Source organism: Melanotaenia boesemani, chromosome 7, assembly GCF_017639745.1.
Source record: "Melanotaenia boesemani isolate fMelBoe1 chromosome 7, fMelBoe1.pri, whole genome shotgun sequence".
In the NCBI taxonomy this organism is placed as follows: Eukaryota; Metazoa; Chordata; class Actinopteri; order Atheriniformes; family Melanotaeniidae; genus Melanotaenia; species Melanotaenia boesemani.
In genome coordinates, this window is record NC_055688.1 from 13,457,533 (window position 1) to 13,480,183 (window position 22,651).

General features: G+C 38.1%; 1 pseudogene; it reads left to right on the plus strand.

Moving 5' to 3' along the window:
• Positions 1-639: 639 nt before the first annotated feature.
• LOC121643273 lies at positions 640-2,540 on the plus strand (annotated as a pseudogene).
• The last annotated feature ends 20,111 nt before the right edge of the window (positions 2,541-22,651 follow it).

Sequence of the window (22,651 nt, forward strand, 5' to 3'; positions counted from 1 at the left end):
GCTTCTATGCTCCACATGTCTGGAACAAACTCCCAGAAAGCCTCAGATCAGCTGAAACCCCCAGTTTATTTAAATCCAAGTTAAAGACCCACCTGCTCTCTGCTGCATTTCAGTAGTTTTTATTTAGAAGTCAAAATCTACATCTGGTTCTTTTAACTCTCCTGTTGTCCTCGGGTCAAAATGACCCACCACTGTGTTAAAAACGAAAAAGAAATCCCTTAAACGATATTTTTTTAACTTGAAATTTTATGACTTTTCCTAGATTGGCCCCAAGAGTAGAAAAAGTGAAATGTTGCTTTTATTCACATTTCCATGTAAGCTGTACAAAAAAGGTACAAAGGTGGTCTTCGGGTCAAAATGACCCATGAGGCAAATAGAGTTGAAATCAAGGTCACAGAGTTATTTACACACCACAGAATGTTACAATGTTTTAGTTGTGTCTCAGATCAATCAGTAGCAGAATTACAAAACAAATCAGGTGGTCTTCTCGTGGACTGCTGTGCCTTTGATCAGTCTCAGATCAATTAGTAGTCAATATGAACAAGACAGTAGCAGACGTACACAACACAAGATAGGTGGCATTCTCGCAGACTGCAGAGCTCTTTTTCTGTGGATTTCCAGAGGTTAGAAATGTGCTGCAGATCACAGGACCCTGAATTCTCTCTGTGCTGAAGCCATGAGTGTTCGTTATAACGTTGAACAGGCTCTAGAGCTGATTTTTTCAGATGTCCAGCAAGACAACTCTGATTCAAAAGAGGAAGTGGAGGATGTATCAGAAGAAGAAGATGGGGAGGAATACAACCCAGAGCATGATGAATCATCTTCAGAAGACGAAAACCCTGAAGCTGAAAGAGAGACTTTCCTTTCAAAAAATGGCAAACTAACATGGTCCTCAGCAGCATATGACCAACACGGCAGGCACGCAGAACAAAACGTCATAAAGATGACCCCAGGACCCACAAGGTATGCCGTTTCTCATGCCCATGACATTGTCTCTACATTCTACCTGTTTGTCACACCAGCAATAGAAAAAAATAATCCTGGAGATGACAAATCTGGAGGGTTTTCGCAAATATGGAGATAGCTGGAAAATGATGGATGAGACTGACCTGCAGGCCTACTTAGGGCTGCTAATCTTAGCAGGTGTATACAGGTCCCGAGGTGAGGCTGCAGCTAGTCTATGGGATGCAGGGAGTGGAAGGCCAATTTTCCAAGCCACAATGGCACTCAAACTCTTTCACACCTACTCAATAGCACCTACTGCTATGATTTGATGACCGTGATTTAAGACCAGCGAGACGTGTGGCAGACAAACTTGCAGCCATAAGAGAGGTCTGGGACAAGTGGGTGGAGCGGCTGCCCTACCACTACAATCCAGGGCCTGACGTAACAGTGGATGAGCGACTGGTTCCATTTAGAGGTAATCTATTTTCATATTTGTAATAAAAGTGATTTTCACTATTGATTTCTTTGACTGTTTTCTGTAACACTGATACTAATCACTGATGCTAATGCCTTCTGTCCAAAGGTCGTTGTCCTTTCCGGCAGTATATGCCCAGCAAGCCAGCAAAATATGGGATCAAGTCATGGGTGGCTTGCGATGCCAAATCAAGCTATGCTTGGAAAATGCAAGTCTATACCGGGAAGCCAACCGGAGGATGCCCAGAGAAGAACCAGGGGATATGAGTTGTGCTTGATGTGACAGAGGGACTGAGGGGTGTGACATGTGACAATTTCTTCACCTCTTATGAACTCCGACAGCAGCTCCTGAAGAGGAAGATCACCATGGTTGGTACAGTTCGAAAGAACAAGCCTGAGCTCCCACCTGCACCGCTTGCGTCAAAGGAGAGAGAGGTCTTCTCATCAAAGTTTGCCTTCACGCCACCTCCACTTTAGTTTCTTTTCTCCCAAAGAAAAACAATAATGTAGTTCTTCTGAGCACACTGCACACAGATGGTGACATTATCGATCGTGAGGACAGGAAGCCAGTCATCATCCTAGACTACAACCGCAACAAAGGAGGTGTGGACAACCTAGATAAGGTGACTGGAACATATAGCTGCAGAAGGATGACTGCCCGCTGGCCCCTGGTCATCTTCCACAACATCATGGATGTTTCCTCCTACAATGCCTTTGTGATTTGGAGAGAGATCAACCCGACCTGGATGTCTCGTAAGCAGAACAAGAGGAGGGTGGTCCTGAAACAACTAGGAAAGGCACTTGTAATTCCACTCATTGAAAGAAGGAAGCATGTCCCCTGCACAGAAGCCTCAGCAGCAGTTGTGAAAGCTCTTCAGAGTACAGGAGCTCCTGATCAACCTGACGATCCAGCTACTACAGCCACTTTCCCAGCTAGGGCAAATAAGAGGAAGAGATGTCAGTTCCGCCCTCAAAAGAAGGACTGTAAAACACATACTGTGTGCTGCAGGTGTAAGAAATATTTCTGCAAAGGCTGTGCACTTGCATACTGCTCTACATGTCCTAATTAATTGAATGGGTTATGTTATTTTTCATATTTTTGTATTGTACATTGTCTTAAATTGTTCTCTAGAGAAAAAAAAAAGAAAGAAACTGAGGTTTTGGGATGAATAAAAATGCATTAAAAACTCCTTTTTGCACATTTTTTTCTTTTCTTAAGCTATAGAAATACAAGTGAAGAGGGAAAACTCAGGTATTCACACATTTTGTGGTGAATTTGTGGTGAATGAAGTCATTTCTTCAAGCAAGATGAAATTTGGTGTTTAAAATTCAATTGCTTATATTGGGGGTTTAGTGAAGACGGGTCATTTTGACCCGGAGGACACAGGGTGTACACAGAAAATGAGGACAACAGGAGGGTTAAGCTGGAATCATGTTTTAATATTGTCTTTCCCCACACTTGAATTATATTTCTTTCATTTAATCTATTTTATTTTAGCATCTTCGTTCTGTTTTTATTTCATTAATTGCATTTGGCCCAGCGGACTCCTGGAGCAACCTGACCCAAAACTACTATCTTCCTATCGCGGATTCTACTATCAACGAAGCAGAGAACGTCGAACTGGAGACGGATTCGAAACTACTTAACGCTAAAGGATCCAGAGACCAGGCTCTTTACAGTAAGACTGGCTCCACTAAAAGTAAAGTTACTATAACGCATAAAGCCAAGAATAAGCGAACAAACAGGGACATTACAGACAATAAAAAAGCTTTGCAGTCACAAGCAATATTAAAGCAGAGACAACATTTATTTTTCCAGACATTAAATCATGCAAAAATTGTTTGGGACCCTACCGTAAAGCCTAAACGTGTTTTGGGTGGTTATCTAAATATTAGAAGCCTGGTTCCAAAATGTGATGGAATCAGAATTCTTTTACTTGGTTCCAATATTGATTTTCTGTGTATAAGTGAAAAACGTGGCTACACAATAGAATTCCTACCTCACTGATAGGTGTTCCTGGGTATAAGCGCTCAAGACTCTTTTAACACTAAATAAGTCCAATTAGATGAAACTCTATCAACTGAAAGTGTATGTGTAAATGTTTCTTTATTCCCACGCATGATGTTTAATATCCTAGTAGTGTATAACCTATCATCTAGCTGCTTACAAACATTTTATCAAAATTGAGAAAAAATACTCAGAAGTTTGAAATCCAGCAGTGAAGTGCTTATTAATGGGGACTTTTATGTTAATTGTTTGGATAAATCTGGTAGGAAACAACTTAAAGAATTAACATTGAAATATGATTTTCATCAGTTTATAAATGGACCAACTCGCCTAACAAAAACATCACAGAACGCAATAGATTTAGTGTTCTCAAATAAACCTGAAAGAGTCTTAAAAACATACAATTTGGTGTGTGGTTTATCAGATCATAACATGATATTAATTTCCAGAAAACTCACTAAAAACCATCTAACTAAATATAAAAATAATCAGAAGGTACTAAAGTTAATAATTCCACGCAAGGACACTACTAAAATTGAGAAGTTAACAAACACAAATTGGGATGAAGTTTTGAAACATAGTCAAGTAATTGACTGTTGTGATATATTTACCTCAACTATGAGTAATATTTTACAGAAGTTCTTAAAACTATGTAAAAGGCATCAAAGAAAAGAACAGCTTCCATGTGTAAGTGATGCAGTGCGACAGCTAATTAAAAAACGAGACTTTGCTTTGAAAACCTATCTCAAGACCACATGTGACACAGATTTATTATTATTTAAAGGCTTACGAAATCAAGTAGTAAAAGAATTCCGGAGTTCAAAAGCAAACTATTACATGAAAATTTTAACTAAAGCTAAGGGAAACTGTAGAGCAATATGGAAACATATTAACAGTCTGACTAAACCTAATACCAATAGAAACAATTCATATGAACTAAAATTTGAAGAAAAAAAAAAACATATCAGACCCTGTCTAAGCTGCTAATGCTTTTAATAAATTTTTCATTAAATCTGTATAGGATCTTGCTTTTAAATTTTCAGATGACGAGCCCAACAGTAACAATTTAAGTATAATACCAGTAGATGAGAATTATTTTAATATATTAATATCAGAGAAGTGGATCAGTCGATGGTATTGAAAGCTATACCAGACCTGAATACCACTCTGTCTAAGGACATGTATAACATAGACGCAGTTTTTCTCAAAAAATATGCCCAAATTATTATCTTGCCTTTAACCCATATTATAAATGTTTCTATGAAAACTGGGAAATTTCCAGATACTTTGAAAAAATCACTAAAGTCCGGGGATACCACAGATGTCAGTAAATATCGACCAATAAGTCTAGTTCCAGTGATGTCAAAAATATTGGAAAAATGGTTTCAGAACAGCCAACTCAATATTTAGAAACACATGTACATCCACAACAGTATGGTTTTAGACAGAATCATTCGACTGAATCAGCCCTTTGCACATTATTAAAAAATATTGTGCAGCCACTTGATAAAGGAGACATGGTGGGTGCAGTATTCCTGGACTTGAAGAGGGCATTTGATACCATAAACCACAGACGTCTTTTCTCAAAACTGTCATCCTTCAATATGTCACACCAGGCACTCTCATGGTTCGAATCATATTTACAGAGTCGAGAACAATGTGTAGTCATTAATAATCTAAAATCTGCCCCATGAAAAAAATTAATACAGGAATCCCTCAGGGAACCATACTGGGGCCTATTCTTTTCAGCCTGTATGTGAACGAACTGCCTGATGTGTGTCCTGAAGTTGGCCTCCAAATGTACGCCGACGACACTGTGGTTTATGTGTCTGGGAAAACTCCTGCTGCTATCGGCAGTACATTGACACAAGTCTTGAGAAAGTGCCAACATGGCTAAACAACTCATATTTAACATTAAATATAAAGAAAACTAAATCTATTTGTTTTTCCATAAAAAGAATTCAAACATCAAATAACCTAAATATCAAAATGAATGGTAAATTCATCAAACAAGTAGAGCAAGAAAAATATATAGGAGTCATATTAGATTTTCAGCTAAACTTTAAATATCATATCAAAAGCATCTCAAATAAAATGAAGGCCAGTATAAACTGTTTCAGAATGATTAGGAGCTGTTTGACATTTGAATGTGCTCATGTCTATCTGAACACAATGATCCTGTCTCATCTGTCATACTGCACCACTGTTTGGTCTCAGACCAGTCAAACCGCCCTAAAGCCTATTGAGAGGCTTTATAAAAGGGCCTTCAAAATTTCAGATAAAAAGCCCATTCAGTTCCATCATTGCAATATTTTAAGTAAACACAAAATCTTAAACTTTATGAATTTTGTTCATTTTAGCCAATTAAAGTTGTTCTTTAAATGTTTGACTGGACTTGCACCTCAGCCACTTTGTAAATTTGTGAACAGACTGGAAACCTCCAGAGCAACAGGAGCAGCTACATGTGGAGACTGTAAAGTTCCATTTTGTAAAACACCTTTTGCCCAGAATGTTTTTTCTGTAAAAGGGGCCAAGCTGTGGAACTCTCTCTCTGCTAATATAAAGACAATAACTAAGCTGTCCACCTTAAAAAAACAAACAAAACCCTGGCTCATAGAGCAGTGTAACCATGTCATTTGAAATGTGTATGTGTGTGTATGTGAGGTGTGCATATGTGTGAGCTTGAGTATGTGTATATATATATATATATATATATATATATATATATATATATATATATATATACCTCATGGACTTTTACTAGTGCTAACTGGTCTCAGGACATTTTATTGTATTTACTGTTAATTTTCACCTTTCATTTAATCTTACTGTTAAAAGCCCTTCTAGGGACAGGTGTTGCGAATTAGCCATGGCTATAAACACTGTGATGCATGCATCAGATTATTTTAACACAAAAATCTATGTTTATTGTATCTGTCCCTATTAAATAAATAATATTAAATACATTTCTTTCAATCTTTGTTTTTTTAATGCACTTGTATTGCTTTCTGCAGCCTGCTGAAATGTTTTATGTAAAGCACTTTGAATTGCCTTGTACATGAAATGTGCTATACAAATAAATTTCCCTTGCCTTGCCTTGCCTATTTACCTCTAAAAACCTTTTATCTGTGTATAAACAATCTTCCCTAAGATCTCAATGGTGTTCTCACAATACAAGAGCCACTTTAATTGTAGAACTTGAATTAAACAACAGTTGCAGTGCTTGCTGAGGAAATAATGACACAGCAGATAAACAGAAGAACAGGGGAAAACTAAATAAATACACTGCAAATGATCTATGGATAGGACCTGAAGCTTCATTATTTAGCTTTCCAATAACTTTTCACAAGAAAGCAAGCAAGAAAAAAAATAAAACTCCAAAGTTGTGACAAAAGACATGCTCTGTCAGTGCTCAATTAAAACCCCATTTCTTTTTCTGTTAATTACACTGTTTGAGACTCTCCCAATATACAAAGTGAAATGTGTCTGTCTGCTGTTAATTAGCATTTCTGTCACACCACCTCAGGATTCTTATCAGTCTGTGAGGAATGTTTGTCAGGTTCATTTTAACTCACATGTTGTGTTTCTGTTCTTTCTGTCACTCAATAATCATCTTTTTTTCTTCTTTTTCTAAAAAGATTCAACCTGTGGGCAAAGAAAATGAAACATGTGACAGTGGATAATGTGGAGATGGTGATTTTATGTTTTTATTCATTCATTTTTTATTTCTTATTGATAAAAAGTCAGTTATGTTGCCTGTTTTCTTTCTTTATTAGAATCTGAATGTTATTATAATATAAAAAAGAAATAATTGAACAAAATGAATTATGATTCATTGTGATGTTCCTGCAAGGTTAGTGTCAGAAAATCACTGCTGCTTGTCAGACCTCTTTCAGAGAGAAGTCTTAAACGATAATATGACAAAATGTATGATAAAAGGAGAGGAAAAAATAACTTTGAAGATACTAAGGGATTCATTTGTTGTATATTATTGAATTAAATACCAGCATAAAAACTGCCAACTGCAAAAAGCAGTTATAGGAGCAATTTAACACATACTGATGTTCTTTGTTTTCAGCAGCTTCTTGATTTTAGCTGCAGTGATGAAAAGATTTTATTTCTGTGTGATTCTGTGGAAATATGTGTGATCATCTGTGCAGAGGCAGCACTGCTTTTCAGACAGGTGTTATCTTACTCTTTGCTAAGAAACCTCCTGGAAACAGCTACATGCATCATCAGTGTGGCCTTTTATGTTGTCACTTCTGTCTCCTCTTACCAGAGAGTCATTTGCTGTGAAAGAGGACCCACCTCTGCAGCAAAAGCAAAATTAAGTCCAGGCTGTAGAGCAAGAGCTGCCATGTTCGCTTGCTTTGCATAATGAGATGTGATCACAATATGGACAGAATGCAGGCGCGCATATAAATCATAGCTGTAAGTACAAAGCAGTGATTGGACTGTTCAAAAACCACACAGAACATCCAGATATATTGCCCAGTAATACAATATGAAAATCAGCCCTCGAGGGTCATGGGGATAATCTTATGTCAAATACAAGGATGTAACCTCATTAATTTCTGAAACCTAAATTTTAGAATAAACTGAAAGACTAAACTCAAAACCTTAAATATCAGGAGGAATATTAGGAGAAATAATAATAATAATAAAAAATAAAATAAAAAATAAAAGCAGAGTCTGACAGAACTGGATCAGGATTAATCTTCAGCCTGGTAGTTTCAGAATAGCTACAAAATAGAGGTCAGTTCCTTATTGGTGGCTTCAGGCTTTTTACAAGAACTAAGCTGATGCTGACTGGTAGACCTACACTCACCAGTCACTTTATTAGGTACCCTTTGCTGGTCCTGTGTTGGACCCCTTTTACCTTCTAAATTGACTTTATTCTCTGTAGTAAAAAGATTCCCCAGATTTTGCTCCATATTGACATGTCACCATGACAGAGTTGCAGCAGATTTGTCAGCTGCACATCCATGATGAGAATCTTCCGTATTTGAATGTTTTAATGGTTGTGTTCTGTGCTGCAATGATGTTGTAATGGTGTGTAGCAGAGTCTATTAATGTAGTGTTGATGTTGTATGTTTTTGTGTTAAGCGTCCTTGGCAATGTAGTTTCCCCCCTTGGGATTAATAAAGTTATCTTATCTTATCTTAATAAGATTTCCAAAGTGTGCAAAGAAATATTACACAATTACACCTCCACCACCAGTCTGAACCATTGATATGATGGAGCAATGATTTCAATTTATTTATGTTAAAGTCTGAACTTACCATTTGAATGTTGCAGCTAAAGTGGAGACTCATCCGACCAGGCAACATTTTTCCCATCTGCTGTTGTCCAATTTTGGTGAGCATTGTAGACTCAGATTCCTGTTCTTAGCTGACAGGAGAGACATCTGATATGATTTTCTGCTGCCGTAGTCCATCTGCTTCAAGGTTTGATGTGGTTTGCATTCACAGATATTCTACATATCTTGGTTGTAACATGTGGGATTTTGAGTTACTCTTACCATTCTGTCAGCTCTGACCAGTCTGCTTATTCTCCTCTGATCTCTTACATCAACAAGGCCATTTTGTCACTACCACTACCACTCAGTGGATTTATTTTTTCTTTTTCAGACTATTCTCTGTAAACCCTAGAGATGGTTGTGTGTAAAGAATCACAGCAGATCAGCAATTTATTAAATTCTCAAACCAACCATTGACCACGTCTAAATGCCTAAATGCATCGAGTTGCAGCCACATGATGGCTATTTGTGTTGACAAGCAATTAAACAGACGTACCAAATAAAATGACTGGTGAATTTACATTAAAGAAGCAGTATGTACCTTTATGACCTTAAAACTCAACGTTCTGGACTTTTTTGATGGTACAGTGACATCTGTTATGTTTCTGGAGCTGTCACTGCCCAGCAACATCCCGAGGCAGAAAAACCGCACTATACAACGTTGCAGCCGACCGAGTTCGCTCACATGTCAGCAAATGGATAATGAATGTGTACAGTGGCTGATTCAGCATAGAAACGCAAAAAGACATTTTAGGAGGAAGAGAGAAAAAGAAAGCGAGAAAGAGACAGAACAAGAGATAAGACAAGAGTCAAGATAAGACAATAATAACACTACAAGAAGCATGCTGAATTAGCCATCAATAGAGGCGAATCACTGATAAAATTGTAAGTTCTGTAATGCATCTTTAAGCTGCAATGCAGTCTACAGCACTGATGTTAAATACATATTTTATGAAAACTGCTTTAGATACTTCATCTAATGCAATCTCGTCACAAAGGGACTATATATATTGGTATACAGATTTATATTACTTTGTGATCAAGGTTCATAATTAAGAAAGAAAAAGGAATAAGAGTTAAATATATTCCAGTCTACTGATACTCACTCATCTGCCATATTTACCCATAAAATCACATTTAGTATAAACTTGATTAAAGGTATAGTGTGTAGCTTATTTGGTTTTTTGTTAGCAAAAATTAAGTATTGCTATCATAAATACATATTTTACCAAAGTCTAATTACAATCGCATCCAACTGAAAGCGTTCTGGTAACTTAGAATGAGTTGTTTATAAATACATAGGTGGTGGCACACCCAACTGGAGGCTGCCATATTGCATCGCTATCTTTGAATACAGTATCCGAAAAGGGACAAACTTGTTAGACTTATGCATTTTACCTGCAATCCCTGTGTGTCTCCATATAAATAATAACCAGGAGAAAACGAGAGTGTACATCAGTGGGGCATTTACCAGATGTAGGCAATTGATGAAGGAGAGTGACTTCAAAACTGAATCGGAGGTTGCAGGCTTTCTGCTGGATGGGTGAACTAATTCATTGGCATTATGTTAGAAACAGGGTAGAGTAGTCCAGCAACTACCTTATCCTCCCGTTTAAGTCAGAGGGGCAGAGACTGGAGAAAGGAACTGGTTTACAGGCTCACTTACCTTTACTTACTTACGCACACATGCACGCACACAAGCAAGCACACTCATGTACACTATTACAGACACACCTCCCCCATGATTTCACTGCCTTGGTTGATCCCCCCCCCCCCACTCCCTGCGGCAGGTTGATTGGATGCGCTCAAGTTCAGCTGCGTCCACACTTAGCTGTGATGGGAGACCCTTCCCCCCCTCTGCCATGTGTTTCTTATGTTGTGAATGTCTGAATTATGTGCTTTTATGTACCAAGGTGTATTTTTTTGTATCTCTACGCTGTGCCCTTCAAAGCCCAATGTAGAGACGCCTTTTTTTCTAGCCTCATCCCGTAACTCTCCCTCATGTTTTCTTTTCCATCTGTAAAAAAGACACGCTGCACCATGTTATCGAGGGCTGCTGTCCTGCAGGTTTTCACTGTTTCCTGCTTCAACACACCTGACTCAAATTAAATAGATCTAAATAGAATAGACATATTAAGTTTTGCACAAAGACTCAGTAATTTGAGTTAGGTGGTTTTGGAGCAGGGACACCTCGAAACCCTGCAGGCTCCCTCGGGGAGCTGGACATCCCTGCAGTAGAACACTACTCGGTTGCTTGCATTACATTAGTGCATCGCTGGATGTGAGTAATTCTTACACATTGGGGCTTTAAGCATCATTTTAAAAGTTGAGATCACAAGAAATTGAAGAAAAGAGTTACCTCCTTTTCTTTCATAGAAAATTCTGGTGTGTCCTTTGATAAAGGAGATAATAAAAGTTTTGGAGTGCCTTTTTTCAGTGCAATTGGAGAATTCAAATAACTCTTATCATGTTTGCTCAGATACTTGGAGAAAATTTCAGGTTAAACAGGTTCCCAAGCAAAACATACTAGGAAGCAAAGATGCAAAAAGATGATTACACAGATTTTTAAAATACAACAGGTGTAAGATCAACTAAATGCTGAACATCTCAAAGTAAAAACAGCAGGAAGACACGAGCCCAAAACAACAAAGTCCAGATTAAAAAACAAAGAAACACATCACCAAACCACTCAATCTGTCTTGCCAGATTTGGGCAGTTTGAAACATGAAAGAGTTTGCAACTTTCCATTAGCATTTTATGCTTTTGCTTTTGGCTGTACACTGAAGTACATGAGTACTTCCCAGTTTGGTTCAATTCAAGTGTAACCACTTTTGGCTGTGAATTTGAATATCTACTTTCAGTAAAATGTTGCCAGAGGATACAGTTGCATTAAAGTATGATAATCAAAGCTTTTTTGAAGTCTTCAGTTTTCCTCCCAACCAATGAGCTCATCCAAAGACCTGCTTTAAATCTGGCCCATGTCGCTTTATGTCAAAGGAGTGTTTTAAGTTTCATCCCACAGAAGCAGATTTCACTTCCTTTGGGGAACAATACTTGTGAAATACATCAAAAAGCTACAACACTTGGTTATATGTGCAAGAGCATTTGATCTGTGGTGATCCACTTTTTGGTCTGCATCCAACTGGGGTAAAGTTTGGCTGCAGTAGGGAGACTAATACATGGTCATAAGGATGTCCAGAAGTGATACAATATGATATTCATCTTACTTACTGAGCAGCATGCAAACTCACTTTGCTTTGATGGTACAATTTATCTAATGAGAATAAATAGTATTCAATCTGCTCGACACAGATTTACATCTGCATGAATTCTGGGCAGAAGCTTGTTACACTGGCCATGGAGAAGTCAGGGTGGCCTGAAAGCAGTGTTGTGTGCCATGTTCGGTATTTGACCTCCAGTCAGAGGGTACAGATTTCTGTCAAAGGGGCATGGCTACTGCATTCCCAATGTACCAGCTGTGCATTTCATCAGAAATGACTCTGCAAACAACACACTCATTTTCAAAGCATCACTCTGTCTCTTAATTACTAGAGCAAAACAGCTTTGACTGCAGTCTCCTGAAACTGGGAGTGCAGAAACAAATTAGCTTCCCTAAACTGGAAGATGAATTATTACAGGCCGCCATGCATGCTGAAGTTATTGTCAGGTGTTTTTAAAAGACTATGCAAGAAATACATAGACGACTTCTGCAGCATATTGTGAATAGCTGGGACCATTTTTTACTGAAACTGTTTGTACAGCTTGTATGGATGCTAGACTCAGATTGAAAAGCTTCTTACAGCTTTAATTGTTGTGAAATTTTTGTGTAAATTGGTTGTAGGGCAGTTATTCAAACCAAAATTATATGTGTGATCACCAAATTCAAAGAGCGGCAATGGTCTGGGCTTATTCCTCTGACGTCAGTGCTTCATAGCAATAACTTTCTGATTATGACTTTTGACTTTACAAAGCATTTGAAGATGGTGTTTTTCAAAAATATGAATTGATTTCTTTTTTTTCTGTTGAATCTGCCATCTTTATTGGGAATGTCAGTGTGACAAAGCAGAGTTCTCCATGAAGTGGAAAAAAGGAGACTTTGTGTATTTGATGAAGTTGGGTCAAACATGACCTTTGAAATACATTAAAAACTGTCCCATCACAACTTTTACCACAGTAAAAAGTTAAATGATTGAATTGATCATTTAGTTAAACTAATACTCCAGATCTTAAAACTCTTTATTTACAGTGATATTCAAAGGAGAAATCAACATTTCTTTACACTGAAGAATGTAAAACCAATAACTTGGCATGTTTGGTGGGCTACGCCTCTTTCTCCTCCAGGCAAGTTGTGAGGGCTGGTGGTGTGGCTGTAGATAAGTGGGGTCTGTCCTGAAGCTGAGCAAAGTATTGTCGACATAGTTGTTTTTCAGTAAACCACAATCTTTTTGGCAGAATGTAATCATGAATCAGGCAAGATTTATCCAAGAGAAACTGGGTATTGAATAACTGAAATTTAAATGCAGATGGAGTCCCAACTGTTTAATAACAGAGATGTCCGATGGGGTGTTATATTAGTTTAGGTTCAGGGGAGGGGCGGCTGTGTAGCATAGCTAGCTGCCCTGCAGCTCCGGAGACAGGGTCGCAGAAAAAGCCAGAACAGAAAAACATAACAGACTGGAGACAGTGTAAACACAGATTTTATTTACTTCCTTGTTACATCTCGCTCTCTGATTGGCTACATTCCGTGCCACGTCACCATCCATGCAGTCACAGTGCACGAATCTTTGGTGTTCCTCAGAAATTGTCTCTGAAATATTGAACATGTTCAATGTTTCCAATTGTCAGCTACGACCCGTTTCGGAGCAGATTATCGGGACAAATTGGCTCATAACACACCACAGACCAAATGATGATTGGACAGGGAACTCTCACGATTATCGGGTGTTTGCCATCCGAGGTCGGAAAGAGGCAAAATCGGGGCAGAAACAGCCCAAAAATCGTTATGTGTGTACCAGGCCTAAGCCCACATTATTATACTGAAGGTAACCCAATAAATATAATATTTCCTTTGTAAACGAATACACTTAAACTGCATGATTGTAAATAGTCTATGTGTACAAATACAAATAATTCCACAACTAATTTATTCAGTATTTTCCTTTAACATACTTACTCTTTCAAGGTTCTGCTTTTTTAAAATTTCCAAACTCTTCTCAAGAAATGTCCATTATTTATTAGAATTAGTCTGCAACAACAGCAGGCACATAACCAACAATTAGAACCTCACTTTATAACCAGGGTTTTATATATATATGTATATATTCATCTTTAAAAAAATGCATGCAGGGATAATTCTTCAGCACAACCATTACTTTTATTCATTGAGCATAAATGGAAAACCTTTGCCTGGGAAGACAGATGAAAACTGGTGCCACGCTGATCGAGAAAGAGGCCCAGAGAGGGTAGAATGGGAACCATATGGTTAGCTCTAATGCAGCAACTGCAGAGAATGTAAAAGTTGACATCGCAATCTGAGCCGTGCATAACACTACGCAGTTTAACAGATAATAGGATGCGGAACTGGTCGCACATCACGTCTGTGTGAGAACGCTCTTGCTGATGCTCTCCATACAATCTGCCACAATCTATTACAGTCACCACCACACACAGACACCTGCTGATTATTCTCCCTGCCAATCCTTTGTGTGACAAGAAATAAAACTTGCTCACAACACAGAGAAGTGGAGTTTCCATCACTGCAAATGTGGACACACACACACACACACAGCCTGCACCCATGCAATCACACACATACTCCGACATCAGCATGGAGACAAATTCTCCCTTCTCTTTCTTATTTAGCATGCAGGCCATTAATTGCCTGCATGATGGATTACAGCTATCTCTGCAGAGCCCATGTGACATATACACACGGGATGTTTATAAGCACAGATGTGGCAACATAATCTTCGGATTTGCATAGAAAATGTCAAGGGAGAGCTTCTTCTTATTTGCTGTAATGAGTCATGCTAACTTCAGTTTTGGAAGAGCAACAACCCTTGACATTTGTGCTGAGTGAGCGTCAGCATGTACATCTTGTTTGCTTATGGTGATGTGACTCAGGCAGCGTATTTGCACATGTGACACAGAGCACATGACTTATTTTTCAGGATTTACATCAAGACATGCCAGATTTTTCAGTGGGGTGTTGATTTCATTTATATGTGACAGCTTGTTTTGGACTCAATCTTTATACTTGGATATATATATATATTATACACTGGAAGCTGACATGCAGGGTGGCAAATGAATGAGGAGGACATCATCTGCTTACCCTGGTTGAAGGTGGATTAATAGAAAATGTGGAAGACAGATGCTTGAAATGACCTGTGTTTACATTTCCCTGACAGGTGACCTTTAGTGACGAAGTGACTAACCTTAGCCACAAGTAAGAGTGAAAGGATGGTGACGATGTGATAATTTCACAAGAAAAAAGGAAGGCAGTTCTGAATACAAAGATGTAGATTTTGCCATACTATTCTTTCTCCTGCCTTTACTCAGAAAGGTGTTGATTAATTTTGCCTGTGACCACAATTTTTCCTTGAGCTCAGTCAGCACTAAAATCATTATTATGTGTCATTATTTGAAATTTGGAGTGATGGTCATTTTAATGTAGACATTACAAGTGTCCCCAGTCACAGAAGAAGGGCATGTAGAAAATATGAAGTTCTGAAATACAGGACACAGCAACCACAGTTGAGGTAGGAAAATTTGAAGTCTAATTGCATTTAGTGACCAAGCAAAAGGTCCTAAAATAGTCAGGAAATCTTCAACTTCCTAACAGAAAGAAATCCAGACTGGGAAGTCATCATGAAGACACAAACTGGTCATAATCTGAAGAATCTATCAGAAGTAACTAACCCCCCCAAAAAAAGAAGAAGAAAAAAAAAGAAACCAGGAAATTTACTAAAACACAAAGAAAGAACTTTCCAAAATGCAACAAAACACAAAGAATGACCCTAATTCAATTAACTTAACTGAGAACTGGCACCTTGTCAGAGCTTTTTGTTCATCAATCCTCGGGAAAAGCTTACAGTGTTTGCCAGAACCGCCTCTTCAAGCCCACATGCAGCGGCAAAAAACTGGAGGCTGGAGGTCTATATGTGGAGGTTGCTGAAGTTCCTATGAAAATCTGTATGAAAACCGGCTGTTAATGCTGCGGCTGACAGTTCCTGCTTTGAATCTGCACAGCACCATCTTCAGTACCAGAAAGATGAGGTTAGATTGTTCGTATGTTCCACATAAAACACAAGGGGAACCATTAGTGACTACTGGCAGGGTGGAGTTTCACAGCTAACAGGCATATTGTGAAGAACCATTAAAATGAGAAGTTAGAGAAAGCTATATGTAAAATTTATCTTATTATGTTGTTATTTTTCTGTTTATGTGTATAACAACAGTTTATCAGGTTCACAGTGGCACAAACCCTTACAGGAGAAGAAATATCTGATAGGAAGTGTTTTGATTCCAGGCAGCGAGTCGACAGAGCGATCATTATTTTATTTTATTTTTTTCTATAGAGCTGAATTTTTGGTTACATTGGAAGAAATTTTGCACTGGTATAGCATAGGAAATGTCATATTCCCATGGGCGTATGTTATATTGTGAGCAGACTGGGTTGAGGCACTGCCAAGGTTTTCGTCTTTGTCTGTTCAGTCATGTTGACTAATGCTGCAGAATTTCTCCCATGTCTGTTTCCACCACTATGAGGGGAATAAACATCTTGTCCGTGAGATAAAACCAAGCCAGCAACAAATGATTAAATAAACACGTGTGGCAACATTGAAGCAACTGGTTATAGGCTAAAATATTATTGGACTAATCAGTGTGTGAGATATGTTTTTAATTGCATTAATTATGATTTACACATGATTGTCCAGGACTTACTGTTTATATACATATATACATCATGAGATGATGCACAGGTATTACACACACACACACACACACACACACACACACACACACACACACACACACACACACATATACTGTATATATATATATATATGTATATAATGCATATATGCCTGTGCATCATCTCATTATGTACTAAAATGAATTGACTAATTTAATAATAGTCTTAAAAGGAATTAATGCATAAACAAGTAAAAATGCGCAAATAACTGAATCCATGTATGACATCTGATGGCCTGTAAACCATCAACATTTTACACTCACCATATAAATGCAGGAAGGTGCAGAGAATCCATGACCATAGCAGCTGAAAAGGTTGATTATTAACATTATTGCATCAGTATCTGTAGTCATTTTTAACATAAAAAACAGCACAATCAGAGAAGACAGAAAGAACAGGTGCAAGGATACTGTCATGCCTCATGTATCAGGACTTTCTGAAAAACTCAGAACTATCACAACACCTTCAGACAGAAACTGGTTCACCCAAAGGACAAAACACCCCAACACAAACTGAGTGGCATCATATATGCAGTGCAGTGAGAAGCACTCAGACCTTCATATAGGAGAGACGGAACAACCACTTTATAAATGCACAAGAATGAATATGTAGATTAAAAATGAGTAAATAAAGCAATAATTGAAATGTCTCAATTTATAAGTACATCACTGCTACCCTGCAGTTTCAACCGACTGAGGCACTGGTTCAATGAGGAACTGTAATTATAGCTTTCACCTGTGGACAGATAGAGAGCTATAGTAATTTCCAAGTTTAACATGACACGTTCAGTCTCACAGCATTTTGGGAGAAGGCGCTGGATGCTAATAAGCCCATGCTACAATACGTGTTTAAACAACATTACAACTTCACTTGCAATAAATAAATAAATAATAACAGGAAAAAAACAAGTCTATTTTAAGTACAGTTTTTATACACTTGATCTTGGTTTTTAAGTGAATTTTCCCTCTAGCTTTAGTCACACAAGAGATGCACTTGATCAGTGCGCAATTATTTGTGCAATATATTACACAAAAATAACTGCAAGTGACTTCACAGTCCACAGTGTAGCTTCGTCTGTGAACTTCAGTCAGTGTGCAAGCTGACTTCTGTCAGTGAAGTGAGCTTCCATGTCATTTTGCAGACACTGAAGAAGTTGACAGCAGAAGAACTGCAGTTACAGCTTCTAGTGAGGAGGAGAGTGACCATGTAGCTGAGGGAGGGGCAGCAAGACAGCATTAAAGAGACTCAGAACATGGCTACGTCTCTACAAAGGCTGGACACGAACAGGAAACATCCTTTGTGTGACAGTGAGCAGCAGGGAGCAAGATCAGCCACAGAGAGTACTGGCGATATAGCTAGACCAGCCACTCAAGCTGCACCTGTACAAGAGATGCATTTATCTGTGGGTGCACAATATGAGGAATGGATGACTACAGGATAAAATCATCTTAATAAATCTGGGGTTATAGTATGTTTAGAGTGAGTGAAGACATTTCATGTTATTATATAAAACCTTTATGGTTCACCTTGATCACTAGTTTAAATTAGAAATAGTTATAATAGAAAAGTTTAAAGGACAGTATTACAAATGTAATCACATTAGAGGACATTTAATTTAGTCACTATTTGTATTAATGTTATTGTTTAAAAATCAAGTTTAAAATTTTTTTATCTATTGAATCCTAGATCTATCTCAGTCAAAAGCAGAGGAGCCAAAACAGCCACAATCCCAGGACTCTTCGGGGAGACCTACTAGAAGACCTGGCAACAGGCCAGTTAAACTAAAATGATGACACAATAAATACTGAAAAAAATCATTTAAATAACATCTGAAATGTCTTTTTTTCTGAAATGTTTGTGTTTCTCAAATTTGAGGTAAATGTCTTGGATTTAGTCTTTTTGATGAAAAAGAGTGAAGCGGCATGCAGTGTTCAGCCACAGGCTGAAATCTACCTAATTTACCGCAAGGAGGACCAATTTGGTGTGCCGCCCTAAAATTTTCACTGGCCCTATCTGGCCACCCCTTTGAAACATTTTTGGGGACACCACTGACCAGGCCCTGATGGGTTTTCTTGCAAATATTATAAAGAACATAGTGTTTTGTTGGCTGTTCCTTATCTAACCATACTTAATTATTTATTTGATGCTGGCCTACTGCTCCAGTAAGCCAACTCATCATCCATCCCTCAAAAACTAAATGTAACAGTTTTCACTCATTGATGCACAGTCGACCTTTGATCATTTTGAATGGCCCTTTTTGTGTTTTACTCTGGAACAATTTGGCCTTGATACCCACTATTGTTAAAATAGGTGAAGGTTCTTCATAACCACCCAGTAGTAGCAGTCATCCCCAGTGGAATAAGATGTGGGAACTTTGAGGTTTTGAGACGGTGTAGGCAGGGATGTCTGCCATCTCTGTTGCCAATTTCTCTCTTGAAATGGAACCATTAACTGAGACGATCTAGCAGGAACCAATAATATAGGCTAAAAAAAAAAAAAAAAATCTCACACACTACCTCTTTGAAAATGGGATCCTCATAACTTTTGATTAAATATCACAAAAATATAGTACTTGGAAATAAATTACCTTTTTGGATTCTTTGAGATAAGGACTGCATTACACAAATTTAAAAAAAAAACTCTGTTAACTGATTTTGAGGACCATATACCTACTTTTTTTTTCCAAAAGGAGACACATCCATCAGTGTCACCTGTTACACTCTCATGGGGTGTTCTGTTCTTAATACTGAGAAGCAGAGGCAAACCTGGAAGTAAGACCTGGAGTCAAAGAGCTCACGAGGACAGTGATAGGACATTATTTTGGGAAAATTCTAAAAGAATAACAATTGGAATGAAAATAAAAATCCTTCCACAGTATATCTGTCAGCTGACCACCTCCAAACTTAAGCCTGGCATGTCTTCATCATGTATTCAGTGCAAAATACTGTAAATACTGGTAGCCTCTTACACTACTTATAGTCCTGCTCTGTGTTATGGAGTTAGATTTACATGCCAAATATGTTAGGAGTTTCATCTCTCATGGGTTTTCCCAACAAGTGCATTCGTAATGTACACTGAGACTGTTCATTGTCTTAGCATATTAGGTGAGGAAAACAACAATATATTACTCCACTGGATTTCTCATCGTCCCCACAGTATGCAGCTGGTACAGGGTGTGATGGAGGACATTTTACTCACCAAGACTGTTAGTCTTTATAATATATAGAGGCCTTTATGGGCTATTTTTGTTTAAATGTGTCCATTATCTTGTCCAGGGTCTTTGTACCATTGTTGTTAAAAGTTCGAAAGTTTTTACAATTTTGAGTAATAATCATAAATTACAGGCATGAAAAGTCTCTCTGACCATAAGCCAGGCCCTAAAAGCCTACATTTTCTCTGACTAAGAAACGTGGCCTCTACGGTGTTCTGGTGAGAAAACATTTTAAGTAAATGTTTGAATCATTCCCATGAAGTTCACTCACACACACGCACACACACACATACACAAAATGAGCCATTGAAGCACTGAATTCCCAAGGACACCAGGCTTATTAAATCTCCTGAAATAGACCACCAATTGTATTACTGGTCTTCCCTGAAAAAGTTTCTTCATTTTGAATATTTTCTTCTCTGATATTGATACAGTTGTTTTTTTTTTTCATTCAATCAAATTTAATTTCCAAGGTCTATAGAACTGCCGACAGTCTTTCTCTGGCAGTTTAATATAATGAAAATATTCATTTGACAACATTAAATGAGCCTCAAGTATTGACGTTTGTACTATTGTAGAATTGCCATAATAATATTACAGTGGCAGAAAAATAAGCATCCATCCATCCGTCCATCCATCCATCCATCCATCCATCAATCCATCCATCCATTCAGTGATGCAGGTAAGCACCTGTTTCTACACGAGAGTCAGTGTCAAGTCTGACATGATGCAGATCCTGTGTGATAAGAGAACTTACAGTAAGCAGATCGTGTGACATTGTTCTTTAAGTTTGTGTGAAAAAATTTCATGGATTAGATGATAAAGTTTAAGATGTTCTGATGTTAACTGTTTTTTTTATCAACTTTTGATAGTTTTGATTTTTCCTAATAACTTTTGAACAATATACTTTTGTCTTTCGAGTTGTATATACCAAGACGCCTGCAACTTTTCCTGTATCTAGCTCACTTATAGTGTTATAGCTCTGATATTTAAACAAATATTCTCTGATGTTGTTACATGCACAATTTCCTTAATAATACATTTTATTTTCTTAATCCCGATAAGGAAATTGGGCTACACATTTTACCCATGTGTAGTAGAATCCAGGTCCTCCAGTCCCAAGCCCCCCTATCTAACCACCAGACTTCCACTCACCCCTCAACATGCTGACTTTGAATGCCACATTATTGTTCTGTAAAAGTATCTACATTGAAGAACAACTGATTTTGACTAGTTGATTTAGGATCTCTTGGATTGTTTGCTGGACTTTGTGAGTTTTACCTGACTGTCTCCTGTATTTGGGCCTTCCACTGCATGAAATTATCACATATAATCTGTAAGTATATTCCAGCATCTTTCTCAGCTGGAACATGTTTACTTGTCTTATCCTTGAAATCAGCAGACTATACCAGGCTGCCTTAGCCACCAGGATTCCACCTAATGATGGATCCACTGGTGATCCATTGTTTAATTGCTGTATCGGACGTCACTTTTATTCCAACTGTTCATAAAACCATCAAATTCTGTTAACCAATTCACTCTAGTAGTGGTCATGCCTCAGCCTTCTTTTCTTTGACCAAGGTCATGAGCTTTTGATATCTTGTACTTCTGGAAACTTGAAGTAGACTGTAGTCCTACTGCACAGTACAATGGCCCTGGAGGATAATGAGCTCAAGTTAGTATGAATGTCCTTCTTTTATCAAGCCTTTTGACACTGATTTGCACATTTTCCTCTACTATTTTAAGACTGTTGTAAACACCACAAAGGCTTCTATGTTTTGTGTTGGTTAAATCTCTTTTCAGACTCTGTTCAGGCTTTTTAGAAAAACTCAGCTAATTGCTTATTGGTAGACTGGTGCCTCAGATCTGCATTTATTCTTTGTGTCATAGATGCAACAAGAAATACTGAAAACATTCCTCAGAGATTTTGGTCTATATAAACGTGATAGTATCACACAGTCATGCAGGTTTTTCAGCTGCACATCCATGATGAGAATCTCTCGTTCCACCACATCCCTGAGGTGCTCTATTGGATGGAGATCTGGTGACTGTGGAGGCCATTGGAGTTCGGTGAACTCATTGTCATGTAAAAGAAACCACTTGGTGATTTGTGAGCTTTGTGACATGGTGCACTATCCTGTTGGAAGTGGCTATCAGAAGATGGATCACTGTGGTCATAAGGGATGGACATGGTCAGCAACAATACCCAGGTAGGCTGTGGTGTTTCAAACAAGAGTAATTTATTCTAAGGGGCCCAAAGTGTACCAAACAAGTAATTCACAACCTGAGCGGTTGATCAAGTAAAAATGGATCCACATCTTCAAGTTGTTTCGACTAAATCCTGACCTTAGCATCTGAATGCCGCAGCTGAAATGGAGAGACATCAGACCAGGCAACAGTTTTTCATGTTCTGTTGTCCAGCTTTGGTGAGACTGTGCGAATTGTAGTTGCTGTTTCTTGTTCTTAGCTGACAGGTGTGGCATCTGGTGTGGTCTTCTGCTACTGTGGCCCATCTTCTCTAAGGTTGGACATGTTGTGTGTTCAGAGATGCTTTTCTACACACCTGGTTGTGGTGTTTCATGTTATTATTGCCCTTCTCTTTTCTCCATCCAGTCAGCCCATTGTCCTCTGACCTCTGATGTCAACTTGACACTTTTGTCCAGACAACTGCTGTTCACTGGACTTTTTCTCTTTTGCATACCATTCTCTATAAACCTTAGACATGGTTGTGTGTAA